This window comes from Somniosus microcephalus, unplaced genomic scaffold, assembly GCF_052327205.1.
Source record: "Somniosus microcephalus isolate GS21.2 unplaced genomic scaffold, FLI_Smic_1.0 unresolved_chr3, whole genome shotgun sequence".
NCBI classification, from domain to species: domain Eukaryota; kingdom Metazoa; phylum Chordata; class Chondrichthyes; order Squaliformes; family Somniosidae; genus Somniosus; species Somniosus microcephalus.
In genome coordinates, this window is record NW_028225181.1 from 59174282 (window position 1) to 59196044 (window position 21763).

Sequence of the window (21763 nt, forward strand, 5' to 3'; positions counted from 1 at the left end):
TCAAACAATCCCGGGGCAGGTACAGCATGGGTTAGATACAGAGTAAAGCTCCCCCTACACTTTCCCATCAAACACTCCCAGGGCAGGTACAGCACGTGGTTAGATACAGAGGAAAGCTCCCTCTACACTGTCCCATCAAACACTCCCAGGGCAGGTACAGCACAGGTTAGATACGAAGTAAATCTCCCTCTACATTTTCCCATCAAATCCTCCCAGGGCAGGTACAGCACGGGTTAGATACAGAGTAAAGCTCCCTCTACACTGTCCCATCAAACACTCCCAGAGCAGGTACAGCACGGGTTAGATACAGAGTTAAGCCAACTCTACACTGTCCCCATTAAACACTCGCAGGGCAGGTACAGCACGGGTTTGATACAGAGTATAGCTCCCTCTACACTGTCCCATCAAACAATCCCAGGGCAGGTACAGCACGGGGTTAGATACAGAGTAAAGCTCCCTCTGCACTGTCCCATCAAACACTCCCAGGGCAGGTACAGCACGGGGTTAGATACAGAGTAAAGCTCCCTCTACACTGTCCCATCAAACACTCCCAGGGCAAGTACAGCACGTGTTAGATACAAATAAAGCACCCTCTACACTGTCTCATCAAAAACTCCCAGGGCAGGTACAGCACGGGTTAGATACAGAGTAAAGCTCCCACTATACTGTCCCTTCAAACACTCCCAGGGCAGGTACAGCACGGGTTAGATACAGAGTAAATCTCCCTCTGCACTGTCCCATCAAACACTCCCAGGGCAGGTACAGCACGGGTTAGATACAGAGTAAAGCTCCCTCTACACTGTCCCATCAAACACTCCCAGGGCAGGTACAGCACGGGTTAGATACAGAGTAAATCTCCCTCTACACTGACCCATCAAACACTCCCAGGGCAGGTAAAGCACGGGTAAGATACAGAGTAAAGCTCCCTCTACACTATCCCATCAAACACTCCCAGAGCAGGTACAGCATGGGTTGGGTACAGAGTAAAGCTCCCACTACACTGTCCCCATCAAACACTCCCAGGGCAGGTACAGCACGGGTTAGACACAGAATAAAGCTGTCTCTACACTGTCCCATCAAACACTTCCAGGGCAGGTACAGCACGGGGTTAGATACAGAGTAAAGCTCCCTCTACACTGTCCCATCAAACAGTCCCAGGGCAGGTACAGCACAGGGTTAGATACAGAGTAATGCTCCATCTACACTGTCCCATCAAACACTCCCTGGGCAGGTACAGCACGGGTTAGATACAGAGTAAAACTCCCCCTACACTGTCCCATCAAACACTCCCAGGGCAGGTACAGCACGGGGTTAGATACAGAGTAAAACTCCCTCTACACTGTCCCATCAAACACTCTCAGGGCAGGTAAAGCACAGGTTAGATACAGAGTAAAGCAAACTCTGTACTGTCCCTTCAAACACTCCCAGAGCAGGTACAGCACGGGGTTAGATACAGAGTAAAGCTGCTCTACACTGTCCCATCAAACACTCCCAGGGCAGCTCCAGCACGGGTTAGATGCAGAGTAAAGCTCCCTCTACACTGTCCCATCAAACACTCCCAGGGCAGGTTCAGCACAGGTTAGATACAGAGTAAAGCTCCCTCTACACTGTCCCATCAAACACTCCCAGGGCAGGTACAGCACGGGTTAGATACAGAGTAAATCTCCCTCTACACTGTCCCCATCAAACACTCCCAGGGCAGGTACAGCATGGGTTAGATACAGAGTAAAGCTCCCTCTACACTGTCCCATCAAACACTCCCAGGGCAGGTACAGCACGGGTTAGATACAGAGTAAAGCTCCCTCTACACTGTCCCATCAAACACTCCCAGGGCAGGTACAGCAAGGGTTAGATGCAGAGTAAAGCTTCCTCTACACTATCCCATCAAACACTCCCAGGGCAGGTACAGCACGGGTTAGATACAGAGTAAAGCTCCCTCTACACTGTCCCATCAAACAGTCCCAGGGCAGGTACAGCACAGGGTTAGATACAGAGTAAAGCTCCCTCTACACTGTCCCATCAAACACTCCCAGGGCAGGTACAGCACAGGGTTAGATACAGAGTAAAGCTCCCTCTACACTGTCCCATCAAACACTCCCAGGGCAGGTACAGCATGGGTTAGATACAGAATAAAGCTCTCTCTACACTGTCCCCTCAAACACTCACAGGGCAGGTACAGCACGGGTTAGATACAGAGTAAAGCTACCTCTCGTGTCCCATCAAACACTCACAAGCAGGTACATCATGGGATAGATACAGAGTAAAGCTCCCTCTAGACTGTCCCATCAAACACTCCCAGGGCAGGTACAGCACGGGTTAGATACAGAGTAAAGCTCCCTCTGCACTGTCCCATCAAACACTCCCAGTGGAAGTACAGCACGGGTTAGATGCAGAGTAATGCTCCCTCTACACTGCCCCATCAAACACTCCCAGGGCAGGTACAGCACGGGTTCGATACAGAGTAAAGCAACCTCTATACCGTACCAACAAACACTCCCAGGGCAGGTACAGCACGGGTTAGATGCAGGGTTATGCTCCCTCTACACTGTCCCATCAAACACTCCCAGGGCAGGTACAGCACAGGTTAGGTACAGAGTAAAGCTCCCCCTGCACTTTCCCATCAAACACACCCAGGGCAGGTACAGCACATGGTTAGATAGAGAGTAAAGCTCCCTCTACACTGTCCCATCAAACACTCCCAGGGCAGGTACAACACTGGTAAGATACAGAGTAAAGCAACCTCTACACTGTCCCATCAAACACTCCCAGGGCAGGTACAGCACGGGTTAGATACAGAGTAAAGCTCCCTCTACACTGTCCCATCAAACACTCCCAGGGCAGGTACAGCGCGGATTAGATAGAGTGTAAAGCTCCCTCTGCACTGTCCCATTAAACAATCCCGGGGCAGGTACAGCATGGGTTAGATGCAGAGTAAAGCTCCCTCTACACTGGCCCATCAAACACTCCCAGGGCAGGTACAGTACGGGTTAGATACAGAGTAAAGCTCCCTCTACACTGTCCCATCAAACACTCCCAGGGCAGGTACAGCACGAGTTAGTTACAGAGTAAAGCTCCCTCTACACTGTCCCATCAAACATTCCCGGGGCAGGTACAGCATGGATTGTATACAGAGTAAAGCTCCCTCTACACTGTCCCATCAAACACTCCCAGGGCAGGTACAGCAGGGGTTAGATACAGAGTAAAGCTCCCTCTACACTGTCCCATCAAACACTCCCAGGGCAGGTACAGCACGGGTTAGATACAGAGTAATGCTCCCTCTACACTGTCCCATCAAACACTCCCAGGGCAGGTACAGCACAGGTTAGATACAGAGTAAAGCTCCCTCTACACTGTCCCATCAAACACTCCCAGGGCAGGTACAGCAGGGGTTAGATACAGAGTAAAGCTCCCTCTACACTGTCCCATCAAACACTCCCAGGGCAGGTACAGCACGGGTTAGATACAGAGTAAAGCTCCCTCTACACTGTCCCATCAAACACTCCCAGGGCAGGTACAGCACGGGTTAGATACAGAGTAAAGCTCCCTCTACACTATCCCATCAAACACTCCCAGGGCAGGTACAGCACGGGTTAGATACAGAGTAATGCTCCCTCTACACTGTCCCATCAAACACTCCCAGGGCAGGTACAGCACGGGGTTAGATACAGAGTAAAGCTCCCTCTACACTGTCCCATCAAACACTCCCAGGGCAGGTGCAGCATCCGTTAGATACAGAGTAAAGCTGCCCCTACACTGTCCCATCAAACACTCCCAGGGCAGGTACAGCACGGGGTTAGATACAGAGTAAAGCTCCCTCTACACTGTCCCATCAAACACTCCCAGGGCAGGTACAGCACGGGGTTAGATACAGAGTAAAGCTCCCTCTACACTGTCCCATCAAACACTCCCAGGGCAGGTACAGCAAAGGTTAGATACAGAGTAAAGCAAACTCTATACTGTCCCATCAAACACTCCCAGGGGAGGTAAAGCGTGGGTTCGATACATTGTAAAGCTCCCTCTACACTGTCCCATCAAACACTCTCATTTCAGGTACAGCACAGGTTAGATACAGAGTAAAGCAAACTCTATACTGTCGCTTCAAACACTCCCAGGGCAGGTACAGCACGGGGTTAGATACAGAGTAAAGCTCCCTCTACACTGTCCCATCAAACACTCCCAGGGCAGCTCCAGCACAGGTAAGATACAGAGTAAAGCTCCCCCTACACTGTCCCATCAAACACTCCCAGGGCAGGTACAGCACGGGTTAGATACAGAGTAAAGCTCCCTCTACACTGTCCCATCAAACACTCCCAGGGCAGGTACAGCACGGGTTAGATTCAGAGTAAAGCTTCCGCTACACTATCCCATCAAACACTCCCAGGGCAGGTTCAGCACAGGTTAGATGCAGAGTAAAGCTCCCTCTACACTGTCCCATCAAACACTCCCAGGGTAGGCACAGCACGGGTTAGATACAGAGTAAAGCTTCCTCTACACTATCCCATCAAACACTCCCAGGGCAGGTACAGCACGGGTTAGATACAGAGTAAATCTCCCTCTACACTGTCCCATCAAACACTCCCAGGGCAGGTGCAGCACAGGTTAGATACAGAGTAAAGCTACCTCTACACTGTCCCATCAAACACTCCCAGGGCAGGAACAGCACGGGTTAGATACAGAGTAAAGCTCACTCTACACTGTCCCATCAAACACTCCCAGGGCAGGTATAGCACGGGGTTAGATACAGAGTAAAGCACCCTCTACACTGTCCCCATCAAACACTCCCAGGGCAGGTACAGCACGGGGTTAGATACAGAGTAAAGCTCCCTCTACACTGTCCCCATCAAACACTCCCAGGGCAAGTACAGCACGGGGTTAGATACAGAGTAAAGCTCCCTCTACACTGTCCCCATCAAACACTCCCATGGCAGGTACAGCACGGGGTTAGATACAGAGTAAAGCTCCCTCTACACTGTCCCATCAAACACTTCCAGGGCAGGGACAGCACGGGGTTAGATACAGAGTAAAGCTTCCTCTACACTGTCCCATCAAACACTCCCAGGGCAGGTACAGCACGGGTTAGATCGAGTAAAGCTCCCTCTACACTATCCCCTCAAACACTCCCAGGGCAGGTACAGCATGGATTAGATACAGAATAAAGCTCTCTCTGCACTGTCCCCTCAAACACTCACAGGGCAGGTACAGCACAGGTTAGATACAGAGTAAAGCTCCCTCTCGTGTCCCATCAAACACTCACAAGCAGGTACATCATGGGATAGATACAGAGTAAAGCTCCCTCTACACTCTCCCATCAAACACTCCCAGGGCAGGAACAGCACGGGTTAGATACAGAGTAAAGCTCCCTCTACACTGTCCCATCAAACACTCCCAGGGCAGGTACAGCACGGGGTTAGATACAGAGTAAAGCTCCCTCTACACTGTCCCTATCAAACACTCCCAGGGCAGGTACAGCACGGGGTTTGATACAGAGTAAAGCTCCCTCTACACTGCCCCCATCAAACACTCGCAGAGCAGGTACTGCACGGGTTAGATACAGAGTAAAGCTCCCTCTACACTGTCCCATCAAACACTCCCAGGGCAGGTACAGCACGGGTTAGATACAGAGTAAAGCAACCTCTATACTGTCCCATCAAACACTCCCAGGGCAGGTACAGCACAGGTAAGATACAGAGTAAAGCAACCTCTACACTGGCCCATCAAACACTCCCAGGGCAGGTACAGTACGGGTTAGATACAGAGTAAAGCTCCCTCTACACTGTCCCATCAAACATTCCCGGGGCAGGTACAGCATGGGTTGGATACAGAGTAAAGCTCCCTCTACACTGTCCCATCAAACATTCCCGGGGCAGGTACAGCATGGGTTAGATACAGAGTAAAGCTCCCTCTACACTGTCCCATCAAACACTCCCAGGGCAGGTACAGCACGGGTTAGATACAGAGTAAAGGAAAAGACTGGTGAAAACCAAAGTTGGTCCATTGCAGTCAGATACGGGGGAATATATAATGGGAAATAAGGAAATGGCAGATCAACTAAATGCATACTTTGGGTCAGTCTTTACGAAGGAAGACACAAAAAACCTCCCTGGGATATCGGGAAAAATAGGGACATTGGCAAAGGAGGAACTGACGCAAATCAATATCTCTAAGGATATGGTGTTAAGGAAGCTAAAGGGATTGAAGGTGGACAAATCCCCAGGGCCTGATAACATGCATCCTAGGGTACTGAAGGAGGTGGCCCTAGAGATAGCGGATGCACTAAGGATGATTTTTCAGAATTCATTAGACTCGGGAACAGTGCCGATGGATTGGAGGGTAGCTAACGTTACCCCACTATTCAAAAAGGGGGGTAGGGAAAAAGCAGGTAATTACAGACCTGTAAGCCTTACATCAGTTGTGGGCAAAATGCTGGAGTCCATCATTAAGGATGAAATAGCGGAGCACTTAACAAATGGGGACAGGATAGGACAGAGTCAACATGGATTTACAAAGGGTAAATCGTGCTTGACTAATCTATTGGAATTTTTTGAGGGAGTAACTGGTAGAATAGATGGGGGAGAGCCAGTAGATGTGGTGTACCTGGACTTCCAAAAGGCCTTCGATAAGGTCCCACATAAAAGATTAGCATGGAAAATTGAGGCTCATGGGATAAAGGGGAAAGTTTTGGCGTGGATAGGGAACTGGCTGTCAGATAGAAAACAGAGAGTTGGAATAAACGGCTCATTTTCTGAATGGCAGGCAGTAACAAGTGGGGTACCACAGGGATCTGTCCTGGGCCCCCAGCTGTTCACAATTTACATTAATGACCTGGATCAGGGAGTCGGATGCAGCATTTCCAAATTTGCAGACGACACTAAACTAGGAGGGGGGGTGGGCTCAGAGGAAGAGACCAGGAAGCTCCAGAGCGATTTGGACAGACTGGGCGATTGGGCGGATAAATGGCAGATGCACTATAATGTGGACAAGTGCGAAGTTATCCACCTTGGGTGCAGGAACGGGAGGGCAAATTATTATTTAAATGGCAATAGATTGGGAGAGGGGGAAGTACAGAGAGACCTGGGTGTTCTTGTACACCAGTCACTGAAGGCGAGCATGCAGGTGCAACAGGCGGTCAAGAAGGCAAACGGTATGCTGGCCTTCATAGCAAAAGGGTTAGAATACAGGAACAGGGATACCTTGCTGCAGCTGTACAGGGCACTGGTGAGACCACACCTCGAGTACTGTGTACAGTTTTGGTCGCCTCATCTGAGGAAGGATGTTCTTGCCATGGAGGGGGTGCAGCGGCGATTCACCAGGCTGATACCAGGAATGGCGGGAATGACCTATGAGGAGAGACTATGTAGTTTAGGGATGTACACACTGGAGTTTAGAAGATTGAGAGGGGACCTCATAGAAGTGTATAAAATTCTGACAGGTCTAGACAGACTGGATGCAGAAGGAATGTTTCCCTTGGCGGGTGAGAACAGAACTAGAGGACATAATTTAAGGATAAGGGCTAAACCATTTAGGACAGAGATGAGGGGGAATTTCTTCACTCAGAGAGTGGTGAACCTGTGGAACTCATTGCCACAGAGGGCAGTGTACGCCAGCTCATTAAATATATTTAAGAGGGAATTAGATATATTTCTACGGGCAAAAGGGGTTAAGGGTTACGGAGAGAAGGCGGGGACGGGATACTGAATTAAAGGATCAGCCATGATCTCATCGAATGGCGGAGCAGGCACGAAGGGCCGAATGGCCTACTCCTGCTCCTATCTTCTATGTATCTATGTATCTATGTAAAGCTCCCTCTACACTGTCCCATCAAACACTCCCAGGGCAGGTACAGCACGGGTTAGATACAGAGTAAAGCTCCCTCTACACTGTCCCATCAAACACTCCCAGGGCAGGTACAGCACGCGTTAGATACAGAGTAAAGCTCCCCCTACACTGTCCCATCAAACACTCCCAGGGCAGGTACAGCACGGGGTTAGATACAGAGTAAAGCTCCCTCTACACTGTCCCATCAAACACTCCCAGGGCAGGTACAGCAAAGGTTAGATACAGAGTAAAGCATACTCGATACTGTCCCATCAAACACTCCCAGGGCAGGTAAAGCGCGGGTTAGATACAGTGTAAAGCTCCCTCTACACTGTCCCATCAAACAATCCCGGGGCAGGTACAGCATGGGTTAGATACAGAGTAAAGCTCCCTCTACACTGTCACATCAAACACTCCCACGGCAGGTACAGCACGCTTTAGATACAGAGTGAAGCTCCCTCTACACTGTCCCATCAAACATTCCTGGGGCAGGTACAGCATGGGTTAGATACAGGGTAAATCTCCCTCTACACTGTCCCATCAAACACTCCCCGGGTAGGTACAGCACGGTTTAGATACAGAGTAAAGCTCCCTCGACACTGTCCCATCAAACACTCCCAGGGCAGGTACAGCACGGGTTAGATACAGAGTAAAGCTCCCTCTATACTGTCCCATCAAACACTCCCAGGGCAGCTACAGCACGGGTTAGATACAGAGTAAAGCTCCCTCTACACTGTCCCATCAAACACTCCCAGGGCATGTACAGCACGTGTTAGATACGGAGTAAATCTCCCTCTACACTGTCCCATCAAACACTCCCAGGGCAGGTACAGCACGGGTTAGATACAGAGTAAAGCTCCCTCTACACTGTCCCATCAAATCCTCCCAGGGCAGGCACAGCACGGGTTAGATACAGAGTAAAGCTCCCTCTACACTGTCCCATCAAACACTCCCAGGGCAGGTACAGCACGGGGTTAGGTACAGAGTAAAGATCTCTGTACACTGTCCCATCAAACACGCCCAGGGCAGGTACAGCACAGGTTAGATACAGAGCAAAGCATCCTCTATACCGTACCATCAAACTCTCCCAGGGCAGGTACAGCACGGGTTAGATGCAGGGTAATGCTCCCTCTACACTGTCCCATCAAACACTCCCAGGGCAGGTACAGCACGGGTTAGATACAGAGTAAAGCTCCCTCTGCACTGTCCCATCAAACACTCCCAGGGCAGGTACAGCACGGGTTAGATACAGAGTAAGGCTCCCTCTGCACTGTCCCATCAAACACTCCCAGGGCAGGTACAGCACGGGTTAGATACAGAGTAAAGCTCCCCCTACACTGTCCCATCGAACACTCCCAGGGCAGGTACAGCACAGGTTAGATACAGAGTAAAGCTCCCCCGACACTTTCCCATCAAACACTCCCAGGGCAGTTACAGCACGGGTTAGATACAGAGTAAAGCTCCCTCTATACTGTCCCATCAAACACTCCCAGGGCAGCTACAGCACGGGTTAGATACAGAGTAAAGCTACCTTTACACTGTCCCATCAAACACTCCCAGGGCAGGTACAGCACGTGTTAGATACGGAGTAAATCTCCCTCTACACTATCCCATCAAATCCTCCCAGGGCAGGTACAGCACGGGTTAGTTACAGAGTAAAGCTCCCTCTACACTGTCCCATCAAACACTCCCAGGGCAGGTACAGCACGGGATAGATACAGAGTAATGCTCCCTCTACACTGTCCCATCAAACACTCCCAGTGCAAGTACATCACGGGTTAGATACAGAGTAATGCTCCCTCTACACTGTCCCATCAAACACTCCCAGGGCAGGTACAGCACGGGTTAGATACTGAGTAAAGCTCCCTCTACACTGTCCCATCAAACGCTCCCAGGGCAGGTACAGCACGGGTTAGATACAGAGTAAAGCCCCCCATACACTGTTCCATCAAACACTCCCAGGGCAGGTGCAGCACGGGGTTAGGTACAGAGAAAAGCTCCCTGTACACTGTCCCATCAAACACTCCCAGGGCAGGTACAGCACAGGTTAGATACAGAGTAAAGCAACCTCTATAACGTACCATCAAACACTCCCAGGGCAGGTACAGCACGGAGTTAGATACAGAGTAAAGCTCCCTCTACACTGTCCCATCAAACACTCCCAGGGCAGGTACAGCACGTGTTAGATACAGAGTAAAGCTCCCCCTACACTTTCCCATCAAACACTCCCAGGGCAGGTACAGCACGTGGTTAGATACAGAGGAAAGCTCCCTCTACACTGTCCCATCAAACACTCCCAGGGCAGGTACAGCACAGGTTAGATACGAAGTAAATCTCCCTCTACATTTTCCCATCAAATCCTCCCAGGGCAGGTACAGCACGGGTTAGATACAGAGTAAAGCTCCCTCTACACTGTCCCATCAAACACTCCCAGAGCAGGTACAGCACGGGTTAGATACAGAGTTAAGCCAACTCTACACTGTCCCCATTAAACACTCGCAGGGCAGGTACAGCACGGGTTTGATACAGAGTATAGCTCCCTCTACACTGTCCCATCAAACAATCCCAGGGCAGGTACAGCACGGGGTTAGATACAGAGTAAAGCTCCCTCTGCACTGTCCCATCAAACACTCCCAGGGCAGGTACAGCACGGGGTTAGATACAGAGTAAAGCTCCCTCTACACTGTCCCATCAAACACTCCCAGGGCAAGTACAGCACGTGTTAGATACAAATAAAGCACCCTCTACACTGTCTCATCAAAAACTCCCAGGGCAGGTACAGCACGGGTTAGATACAGAGTAAAGCTCCCACTATACTGTCCCTTCAAACACTCCCAGGGCAGGTACAGCACGGGTTAGATACAGAGTAAATCTCCCTCTGCACTGTCCCATCAAACACTCCCAGGGCAGGTACAGCACGGGTTAGATACAGAGTAAAGCTCCCTCTACACTGTCCCATCAAACACTCCCAGGGCAGGTACAGCACGGGTTAGATACAGAGTAAATCTCCCTCTACACTGACCCATCAAACACTCCCAGGGCAGGTAAAGCACGGGTAAGATACAGAGTAAAGCTCCCTCTACACTATCCCATCAAACACTCCCAGAGCAGGTACAGCATGGGTTGGGTACAGAGTAAAGCTCCCACTACACTGTCCCCATCAAACACTCCCAGGGCAGGTACAGCACGGGTTAGATACAGAGTAATGCTCCATCTACACTGTCCCATCAAACACTCCCTGGGCAGGTACAGCACGGGTTAGATACAGAGTAAAGCTCCCCCTACACTGTCCCATCAAACACTCCCAGGGCAGGTACAGCACGGGGTTAGATACAGAGTAAAACTCCCTCTACACTGTCCCATCAAACACTCTCAGGGCAGGTACAGCACAGGTTAGATACAGAGTAAAGCAAACTCTGTACTGTCCCTTCAAACACTCCCAGAGCAGGTACAGCACGGGGTTAGATACAGAGTAAAGCTGCTCTACACTGTCCCATCAAACACTCCCAGGGCAGCTCCAGCACGGGTTAGATGCAGAGTAAAGCTCCCTCTACACTGTCCCATCAAACACTCCCAGGGCAGGTTCAGCACAGGTTAGATACAGAGTAAAGCTCCCTCTACACTGTCCCATCAAACACTCCCAGGGCAGGTACAGCACGGGTTAGATACAGAGTAAAGCTCCCTCTACACTGTCCCATCAAACACTCCCAGAGCAGGTACAGCACGGGTTAGATACAGAGTTAAGCCAACTCTACACTGTCCCCATTAAACACTCGCAGGGCAGGTACAGCACGGGTTTGATACAGAGTATAGCTCCCTCTACACTGTCCCATCAAGCAATCCCAGGGCAGGTACAGCACGGGGTTAGATACAGAGTAAAGCTCCCTCTGCACTGTCCCATCAAACACTCCCAGGGCAGGTACAGCACGGGGTTAGATACAGAGTAAAGCTCCCTCTACACTGTCCCATCAAACACTCCCAGGGCAAGTACAGCACGTGTTAGATACAAATAAAGCACCCTCTACACTGTCTCATCAAAAACTCCCAGGGCAGGTACAGCACGGGTTAGATACAGAGTAAAGCTCCCACTATACTGTCCCTTCAAACACTCCCAGGGCAGGTACAGCACGGGTTAGATACAGAGTAAATCTCCCTCTACACTATCCCATCAAATCCTCCCAGGGCAGGTACAGCACGGGTTAGTTACAGAGTAAAGCTCCCTCTACACTGTCCCATCAAACACTCCCAGGGCAGGTACAGCACGGGATAGATACAGAGTAATGCTCCCTCTACACTGTCCCATCAAACACTCCCAGTGCAAGTACATCACGGGTTAGATACAGAGTAATGCTCCCTCTACACTGTCCCATCAAACACTCCCAGGGCAGGTACAGCACGGGTTAGATACTGAGTAAAGCTCCCTCTACACTGTCCCATCAAACGCTCCCAGGGCAGGTACAGCACGGGTTAGATACAGAGTAAAGCCCCCCATACACTGTTCCATCAAACACTCCCAGGGCAGGTGCAGCACGGGGTTAGGTACAGAGAAAAGCTCCCTGTACACTGTCCCATCAAACACTCCCAGGGCAGGTACAGCACAGGTTAGATACAGAGTAAAGCAACCTCTATAACGTACCATCAAACACTCCCAGGGCAGGTACAGCACGGAGTTAGATACAGAGTAAAGCTCCCTCTACACTGTCCCATCAAACACTCCCAGGGCAGGTACAGCACGTGTTAGATACAGAGTAAAGCTCCCCCTACACTTTCCCATCAAACACTCCCAGGGCAGGTACAGCACGTGGTTAGATACAGAGGAAAGCTCCCTCTACACTGTCCCATCAAACACTCCCAGGGCAGGTACAGCACAGGTTAGATACGAAGTAAATCTCCCTCTACATTTTCCCATCAAATCCTCCCAGGGCAGGTACAGCACGGGTTAGATACAGAGTAAAGCTCCCTCTACACTGTCCCATCAAACACTCCCAGAGCAGGTACAGCACGGGTTAGATACAGAGTTAAGCCAACTCTACACTGTCCCCATTAAACACTCGCAGGGCAGGTACAGCACGGGTTTGATACAGAGTATAGCTCCCTCTACACTGTCCCATCAAACAATCCCAGGGCAGGTACAGCACGGGGTTAGATACAGAGTAAAGCTCCCTCTGCACTGTCCCATCAAACACTCCCAGGGCAGGTACAGCACGGGGTTAGATACAGAGTAAAGCTCCCTCTACACTGTCCCATCAAACACTCCCAGGGCAAGTACAGCACGTGTTAGATACAAATAAAGCACCCTCTACACTGTCTCATCAAAAACTCCCAGGGCAGGTACAGCACGGGTTAGATACAGAGTAAAGCTCCCACTATACTGTCCCTTCAAACACTCCCAGGGCAGGTACAGCACGGGTTAGATACAGAGTAAATCTCCCTCTGCACTGTCCCATCAAACACTCCCAGGGCAGGTACAGCACGGGTTAGATACAGAGTAAAGCTCCCTCTACACTGTCCCATCAAACACTCCCAGGGCAGGTACAGCACGGGTTAGATACAGAGTAAATCTCCCTCTACACTGACCCATCAAACACTCCCAGGGCAGGTAAAGCACGGGTAAGATACAGAGTAAAGCTCCCTCTACACTATCCCATCAAACACTCCCAGAGCAGGTACAGCATGGGTTGGGTACAGAGTAAAGCTCCCACTACACTGTCCCCATCAAACACTCCCAGGGCAGGTACAGCACGGGTTAGATACAGAGTAATGCTCCATCTACACTGTCCCATCAAACACTCCCTGGGCAGGTACAGCACGGGTTAGATACAGAGTAAAGCTCCCCCTACACTGTCCCATCAAACACTCCCAGGGCAGGTACAGCACGGGGTTAGATACAGAGTAAAACTCCCTCTACACTGTCCCATCAAACACTCTCAGGGCAGGTACAGCACAGGTTAGATACAGAGTAAAGCAAACTCTGTACTGTCCCTTCAAACACTCCCAGAGCAGGTACAGCACGGGGTTAGATACAGAGTAAAGCTGCTCTACACTGTCCCATCAAACACTCCCAGGGCAGCTCCAGCACGGGTTAGATGCAGAGTAAAGCTCCCTCTACACTGTCCCATCAAACACTCCCAGGGCAGGTTCAGCACAGGTTAGATACAGAGTAAAGCTCCCTCTACACTGTCCCATCAAACACTCCCAGGGCAGGTACAGCACGTGTTAGATACAGAGTAAAGCTCCCCCTACACTTTCCCATCAAACACTCCCAGGGCAGGTACAGCACGTGGTTAGATACAGAGGAAAGCTCCCTCTACACTGTCCCATCAAACACTCCCAGGGCAGGTACAGCACAGGTTAGATACGAAGTAAATCTCCCTCTACATTTTCCCATCAAATCCTCCCAGGGCAGGTACAGCACGGGTTAGATACAGAGTAAAGCTCCCTCTACACTGTCCCATCAAACACTCCCAGAGCAGGTACAGCACGGGTTAGATACAGAGTTAAGCCAACTCTACACTGTCCCCATTAAACACTCGCAGGGCAGGTACAGCACGGGTTTGATACAGAGTATAGCTCCCTCTACACTGTCCCATCAAACAATCCCAGGGCAGGTACAGCACGGGGTTAGATACAGAGTAAAGCTCCCTCTGCACTGTCCCATCAAACACTCCCAGGGCAGGTACAGCACGGGGTTAGATACAGAGTAAAGCTCCCTCTACACTGTCCCATCAAACACTCCCAGGGCAAGTACAGCACGTGTTAGATACAAATAAAGCACCCTCTACACTGTCTCATCAAAAACTCCCAGGGCAGGTACAGCACGGGTTAGATACAGAGTAAAGCTCCCACTATACTGTCCCTTCAAACACTCCCAGGGCAGGTACAGCACGGGTTAGATACAGAGTAAATCTCCCTCTGCACTGTCCCATCAAACACTCCCAGGGCAGGTACAGCACGGGTTAGATACAGAGTAAAGCTCCCTCTACACTGTCCCATCAAACACTCCCAGGGCAGGTACAGCACGGGTTAGATACAGAGTAAATCTCCCTCTACACTGACCCATCAAACACTCCCAGGGCAGGTAAAGCACGGGTAAGATACAGAGTAAAGCTCCCTCTACACTATCCCATCAAACACTCCCAGAGCAGGTACAGCATGGGTTGGGTACAGAGTAAAGCTCCCACTACACTGTCCCCATCAAACACTCCCAGGGCAGGTACAGCACGGGTTAGATACAGAGTAATGCTCCATCTACACTGTCCCATCAAACACTCCCTGGGCAGGTACAGCACGGGTTAGATACAGAGTAAAGCTCCCCCTACACTGTCCCATCAAACACTCCCAGGGCAGGTACAGCACGGGGTTAGATACAGAGTAAAACTCCCTCTACACTGTCCCATCAAACACTCTCAGGGCAGGTACAGCACAGGTTAGATACAGAGTAAAGCAAACTCTGTACTGTCCCTTCAAACACTCCCAGAGCAGGTACAGCACGGGGTTAGATACAGAGTAAAGCTGCTCTACACTGTCCCATCAAACACTCCCAGGGCAGCTCCAGCACGGGTTAGATGCAGAGTAAAGCTCCCTCTACACTGTCCCATCAAACACTCCCAGGGCAGGTTCAGCACAGGTTAGATACAGAGTAAAGCTCCCTCTACACTGTCCCATCAAACACTCCCAGGGCAGGTACAGCACGGGTTAGATACAGAGTAAAGCTCCCTCTACACTGTCCCATCAAACACTCCCAGAGCAGGTACAGCACGGGTTAGATACAGAGTTAAGCCAACTCTACACTGTCCCCATTAAACACTCGCAGGGCAGGTACAGCACGGGTTTGATACAGAGTATAGCTCCCTCTACACTGTCCCATCAAGCAATCCCAGGGCAGGTACAGCACGGGGTTAGATACAGAGTAAAGCTCCCTCTGCACTGTCCCATCAAACACTCCCAGGGCAGGTACAGCACGGGGTTAGATACAGAGTAAAGCTCCCTCTACACTGTCCCATCAAACACTCCCAGGGCAAGTACAGCACGTGTTAGATACAAATAAAGCACCCTCTACACTGTCTCATCAAAAACTCCCAGGGCAGGTACAGCACGGGTTAGATACAGAGTAAAGCTCCCACTATACTGTCCCTTCAAACACTCCCAGGGCAGGTACAGCACGGGTTAGATACAGAGTAAATCTCCCTCTGCACTGTCCCATCAAACACTCCCAGGGCAGGTACAGCACGGGTTAGATACAGAGTAAAGCTCCCTCTACACTGTCCCATCAAACACTCCCAGGGCAGGTACAGCACGGGTTAGATACAGAGTAAATCTCCCTCTACACTGACCCATCAAACACTCCCAGGGCAGGTAAAGCACGGGTAAGATACAGAGTAAAGCTCCCTCTACACTATCCCATCAAACACTCCCAGAGCAGGTACAGCATGGGTTGGGTACAGAGTAAAGCTCCCACTACACTGTCCCCATCAAACACTCCCAGGGCAGGTACAGCACGGGTTAGATACAGAGTAATGCTCCATCTACACTGTCCCATCAAACACTCCCTGGGCAGGTACAGCACGGGTTAGATACAGAGTAAAGCTCCCCCTACACTGTCCCATCAAACACTCCCAGGGCAGGTACAGCACGGGGTTAGATACAGAGTAAAACTCCCTCTACACTGTCCCATCAAACACTCTCAGGGCAGGTACAGCACAGGTTAGATACAGAGTAAAGCAAACTCTGTACTGTCCCTTCAAACACTCCCAGAGCAGGTACAGCACGGGGTTAGATACAGAGTAAAGCTGCTCTACACTGTCCCATCAAACACTCCCAGGGCAGCTCCAGCACGGGTTAGATGCAGAGTAAAGCTCCCTCTACACTGTCCCATCAAACACTCCCAGGGCAGGTTCAGCACAGGTTAGATACAGAGTAAAGCTCCCTCTACACTGTCCCATCAAACACTCCCAGGGCAGGTACAGCACGGGTTAGATACAGAGTAAATCTCCCTCTACACTGTCCCCATCAAACACTCCCAGGGCAGGTACAGCATGGGTTAGATACAGAGTAAAGCTCCCTCTACACTGTCCCATCAAACACTCCCAGGGCAGGTACAGCACGGGTTAGATACAGAGTAAAGCTCCCTCTACACTGTCCCATCAAACACTCCCAGGGCAGGTACAGCAAGGGTTAGATGCAGAGTAAAGCTTCCTCTACACTATCCCATCAAACACTCCCAGGGCAGGTACAGCACGGGTTAGATACAGAGTAAAGCTCCCTCTACACTGTCCCATCAAACACTCCCAGGGCAGGTACAGCATGGGTTAGACACAGAATAAAGCTGTCTCTACACTGTCCCATCAAACACTTCCAGGGCAGGTACAGCACGGGGTTAGATACAGAGTAAAGCTCCCTCTACACTGTCCCATCAAACAGTCCCAGGGCAGGTACAGCACAGGGTTAGATACAGAGTAAAGCTCCCTCTACACTGTCCCATCAAACACTCCCAGGGCAGGTACAGCACAGGGTTAGATACAGAGTAAAGCTCCCTCTACACTGTCCCATCAAACACTCCCAGGGCAGGTACAGCATGGGTTAGATACAGAATAAAGCTCTCTCTACACTGTCCCCTCAAACACTCACAGGGCAGGTACAGCACGGGTTAGATACAGAGTAAAGCTACCTCTCGTGTCCCATCAAACACTCACAAGCAGGTACATCATGGGAAAGATACAGAGTAAAGCTCCCTCTAGACTGTCCCATCAAACACTCCCAGGGCAGGTACAGCACGGGTTAGATACAGAGTAAAGCTCCCTCTGCACTGTCCCATCAAACACTCCCAGTGGAAGTACAGCACGGGTTAGATGCAGAGTAATGCTCCCTCTACACTGCCCCATCAAACACTCCCAGGGCAGGTACAGCACGGGTTCGATACAGAGTAAAGCAACCTCTATACCGTACCAACAAACACTCCCAGGGCAGGTACAGCACGGGTTAGATGCAGGGTTATGCTCCCTCTACACTGTCCCATCAAACACTCCCAGGGCAGGTACAGCACAGGTTAGGTACAGAGTAAAGCTCCCCCTGCACTTTCCCATCAAACACACCCAGGGCAGGTACAGCACATGGTTAGATAGAGAGTAAAGCTCCCTCTACACTGTCCCATCAAACACTCCCAGGGCAGGTACAACACTGGTAAGATACAGAGTAAAGCAACCTCTACACTGTCCCATCAAACACTCCCAGGGCAGGTACAGCACGGGTTAGATGCAGAGTAAAGCTCCCTCTACACTGTCCCATCAAACACTCCCAGGGCAGGTACAGCGCGGATTAGATAGAGTGTAAAGCTCCCTCTGCACTGTCCCATTAAACAATCCCGGGGCAGGTACAGCATGGGTTAGATGCAGAGTAAAGCTCCCTCTACACTGGCCCATCAAACACTCCCAGGGCAGGTACAGTACGGGTTAGATACAGAGTAAAGCTCCCTCTACACTGTCCCATCAAACACTCCCAGGGCAGGTACAGCACGAGTTAGTTACAGAGTAAAGCTCCCTCTACACTGTCCCATCAAACATTCCCGGGGCAGGTACAGCATGGATTGTATACAGAGTAAAGCTCCCTCTACACTGTCCCATCAAACACTCCCAGGGCAGGTACAGCACGGGTTAGATACAGAGTAAAGCTCCCTCTACACTGTCCCATCAAACACTCCCAGGGCAGGTACAGCACGGGTTAGATACAGAGTAATGCTCCCTCTACACTGTCCCATCAAACACTCCCAGGGCAGGTACAGCACAGGTTAGATACAGAGTAAAGCTCCCTCTACACTGTCCCATCAAACACTCCCAGGGCAGGTACAGCAGGAGTTAGATACAGAGTAAAGCTCCCTCTACACTGTCCCATCAAACACTCCCAGGGCAGGTACAGCACGGGTTAGATACAGAGTGAAGCTCCCTCTACACTGTCCCATCAAATACTCCCAGGGCAGGTACAGCACGGGTTAGATACAGAGTAAAGCTCCCTCTACACTATCCCATCAAACACTCCCAGGGCAGGTACAGCACGGGTTAGATACAGAGTAATGCTCCCTCTACACTGTCCCATCAAACACTCCCAGGGCAGGTACAGCACGGGGTTAGATACAGAGTAAAGCTCCCTCTACACTGTCCCATCAAACACTCCCAGGGCAGGTGCAGCATCCGTTAGATACAGTGTAAAGCTGCCCCTACACTGTCCCATCAAACACTCCCAGGGCAGGTACAGCACGGGGTTAAATACAGAGTAAAGCTCCCTCTACACTGTCCCATCAAACACTCCCAGGGCAGGTACAGCACGGGGTTAGATACAGAGTAAAGCTCCCTCTGCACTGTCCCATCAAACACTCCCAGGGCAGGTACAGCAAAGGTTAGATACAGAGTAAAGCAAACTCTATACTGTCCCATCAAACACTCCCAGGGGAGGTAAAGCGCGGGTTCGATACATTGTAAAGCTCCCTCTACACTGTCCCATCAAATAATCCCGGGGCAGGTACAGTATGGGTTAGATACAGAGTAAAGCTCCCTCTACACTGTCCCATCAAACACTCCCAGGGCAGGTACAGCACGGGTTAGATACAGAGTAAAGCTCCCTCTATACTGTCCCATCAAACACTCCCAGGGCAGCTACAGCACGGGTTAGATACAGAGTAAAGCTCCCTCTACACTGTCCCATCAAACACTCCCAGGGCAGATACAGCACGGGTTAGATACGGAGTAAATCTCCCTCTACACTGTCCCATCAAATCCTCCCAGGGCAGGTACAGCACGGGTTAGATACAGGGTATAACACCCACTACACTGTCCCATCAAACACTCCCAGGGAAGGTACAGCACGGGTTAGGTACAGAGTAAAGCTCCCTCTACACTGTCCCATCATACACTCCCAGGGCAGGTACAGCACGGGTTAGATACAGAGTAAAGCTCCCTCTACACTGTCCCATCAAACACTCCCAGAGCAGGTACAGCACGGGTTAGATGCACAGTAAAGCTCCCACTACACTGTCCCCATCAAACACTCCCAGGGCAGGTACAGCACGGGTTAGATACAGAGTAAAGCTCCCTCTACACTGTCCCATCCAACACTCCCAGGGCAGGTACAGCACGGGTTAGATACAGAGTAAAGCTCTTTCTACACTGTCCCATCAAACACTCCCGGGACAGGTACAGCACGGGTTAGATGTAGAGTAAAGCTCCCTCTACACTGTCCCATCAAACACTCCCAGGGCAGGTACAGCACGGGTTCGATACAGAGTAAAGCTCCGTTTACACTGTCCCATCAAACACTCCCAGGGCAGGTGCAGCACGGGTTAGATACAGATTAAAGCTCCCTCTACACTGTCCCCATCAAACACTCCCAGGGCAGGTACAGCACGGGTTAGATACAGAGTAAAGCTTCCTTTACACTGTCCCATCAAACACTCCCAGGGCAGGTACAGCACGGGTTAGATACAGATTAAAGCTCCCTCTACACTGTCCCCATCAAACACTCCCAGGGCAGGTACAGCACGGGTTAGATACAGAGTAAAGCTCCCTCTACACTGTCCCATCAAGCAGTCCCAGGGCAGGTACCGCACGGGTTAGATACAGAGTAAAGCTCCCTCTACACTGTCCCATCAAACACTCCCAGGGCAGGTACAGCACTGGGTTAGATACAGAGTAAAGCTCCCTCTACACTGTCCCATCAAACACTCCCAGGGCAGGTACAGCACGGGTTAGATACGAAGTAAATCTCCCTCTACACTGTCCCATCAAATCCTCCCAGGGCAGGTACAGCACGGGTTAGATACAGGGTATAACACCCACTACACTGTCCCATCAAACACTCCCAGGGAAGGTACAGCACGGGTTAGGTACAGAGTAAAACTCCCTCTAAGCTGTCCCATCATACACTCCCAGGGCAGGTACAGCACGGGTTAGATACAGAGTAAAGCTCCCTCTACACTGTCCCATCAAACACTCCCAGAGCAGGTACAGCACGGGTTAGATACACAGTAAAGCTCCCACTACACTGTCCCCATCAAACACTCCCAGGGCAGGTACAGCACGGGTTAGATACAGATTAAAGCTCCCTCTACACTGTCCCCATCAAACACTCCCAGGGCAGGTACAGCACGGGTTAGATACAGAGTAAAGCTTCCTTTACACTGTCCCATCAAACACTCCCAGGGCAGGTACAGCACGGGTTAGATACAGATTAAAGCTCCCTCTACACTGTCCCCATCAAACACTCCCAGGGCAGGTACAGCACGGGTTAGATACAGAGTAAAGCTCCCTCTACACTGTCCCATCAAGCAGTCCCAGGGCAGGTACAGCACGGGTTAGATACAGAGTAAAGCTCTCTCTACACTGTCCCATCAAACACTCCCAGGGCAGGCACAGCACGCGTTAGATACAGAGTAAAGCTCCCTCGCCCTGCCTCGTGGGTCCTGGGAGACCGGAGTACCTGTGGGTTGACGTCTGGCCCGAACCTCGGCGTTGGTTTTCATCTCAATAATTCCTAACCACAGCATAAGCATGGCGAGGGAGAGAAAGCCCAGCAATTTGATCAGGAGCCAGACCTGTTGGCCCAGCATCTCATCTCCAGGGTGCGGGCTGGTGGCAGCAAGCATGGGCTGGACAGGGAGGGAGAGGAAATGCCGCGCGCCTCTCAACTGGCTCGGCCTTCAGCCTGAGGGGACTGAGCTTTGGGCATTGTGACCTCGCCGTCACCCCCTCCTTGTGACACGGCCGGGGGGGGTCTGACACTGTCCAGTTCAACCCCCTCCTTGCACAATCATCCTTGTTACAGGCATCTTCACCTCGCACTGCCCCTAGTTCGGAGCCGGCTGGTTCAGTGCAGGCCAGGATCGAGCCTGGGCCTCTCCTGCTCTCTGTGTGTGTGGGTGGGTGGGTGGGGTCAGGTATGAAAGCTCCAATTGACTCCCCAG

General features: G+C 51.0%; 1 long non-coding RNA gene across 1 annotated transcript in view; it reads right to left on the reverse strand.

Annotated features, from left to right (window-relative positions):
• Window positions 1–21481, reverse strand: part of LOC147091593 (uncharacterized) — a 43602-nt gene extending 22121 nt beyond the window's left edge. Inside the window, exon 1 of the long non-coding RNA XR_015075150.1 lies at window positions 21280–21481. This is a non-coding gene — a long non-coding RNA (uncharacterized LOC147091593). The remainder of the gene's footprint in view (window positions 1–21279) is intronic.
• Between the last annotated feature and the right edge of the window lie 282 nt (window positions 21482–21763).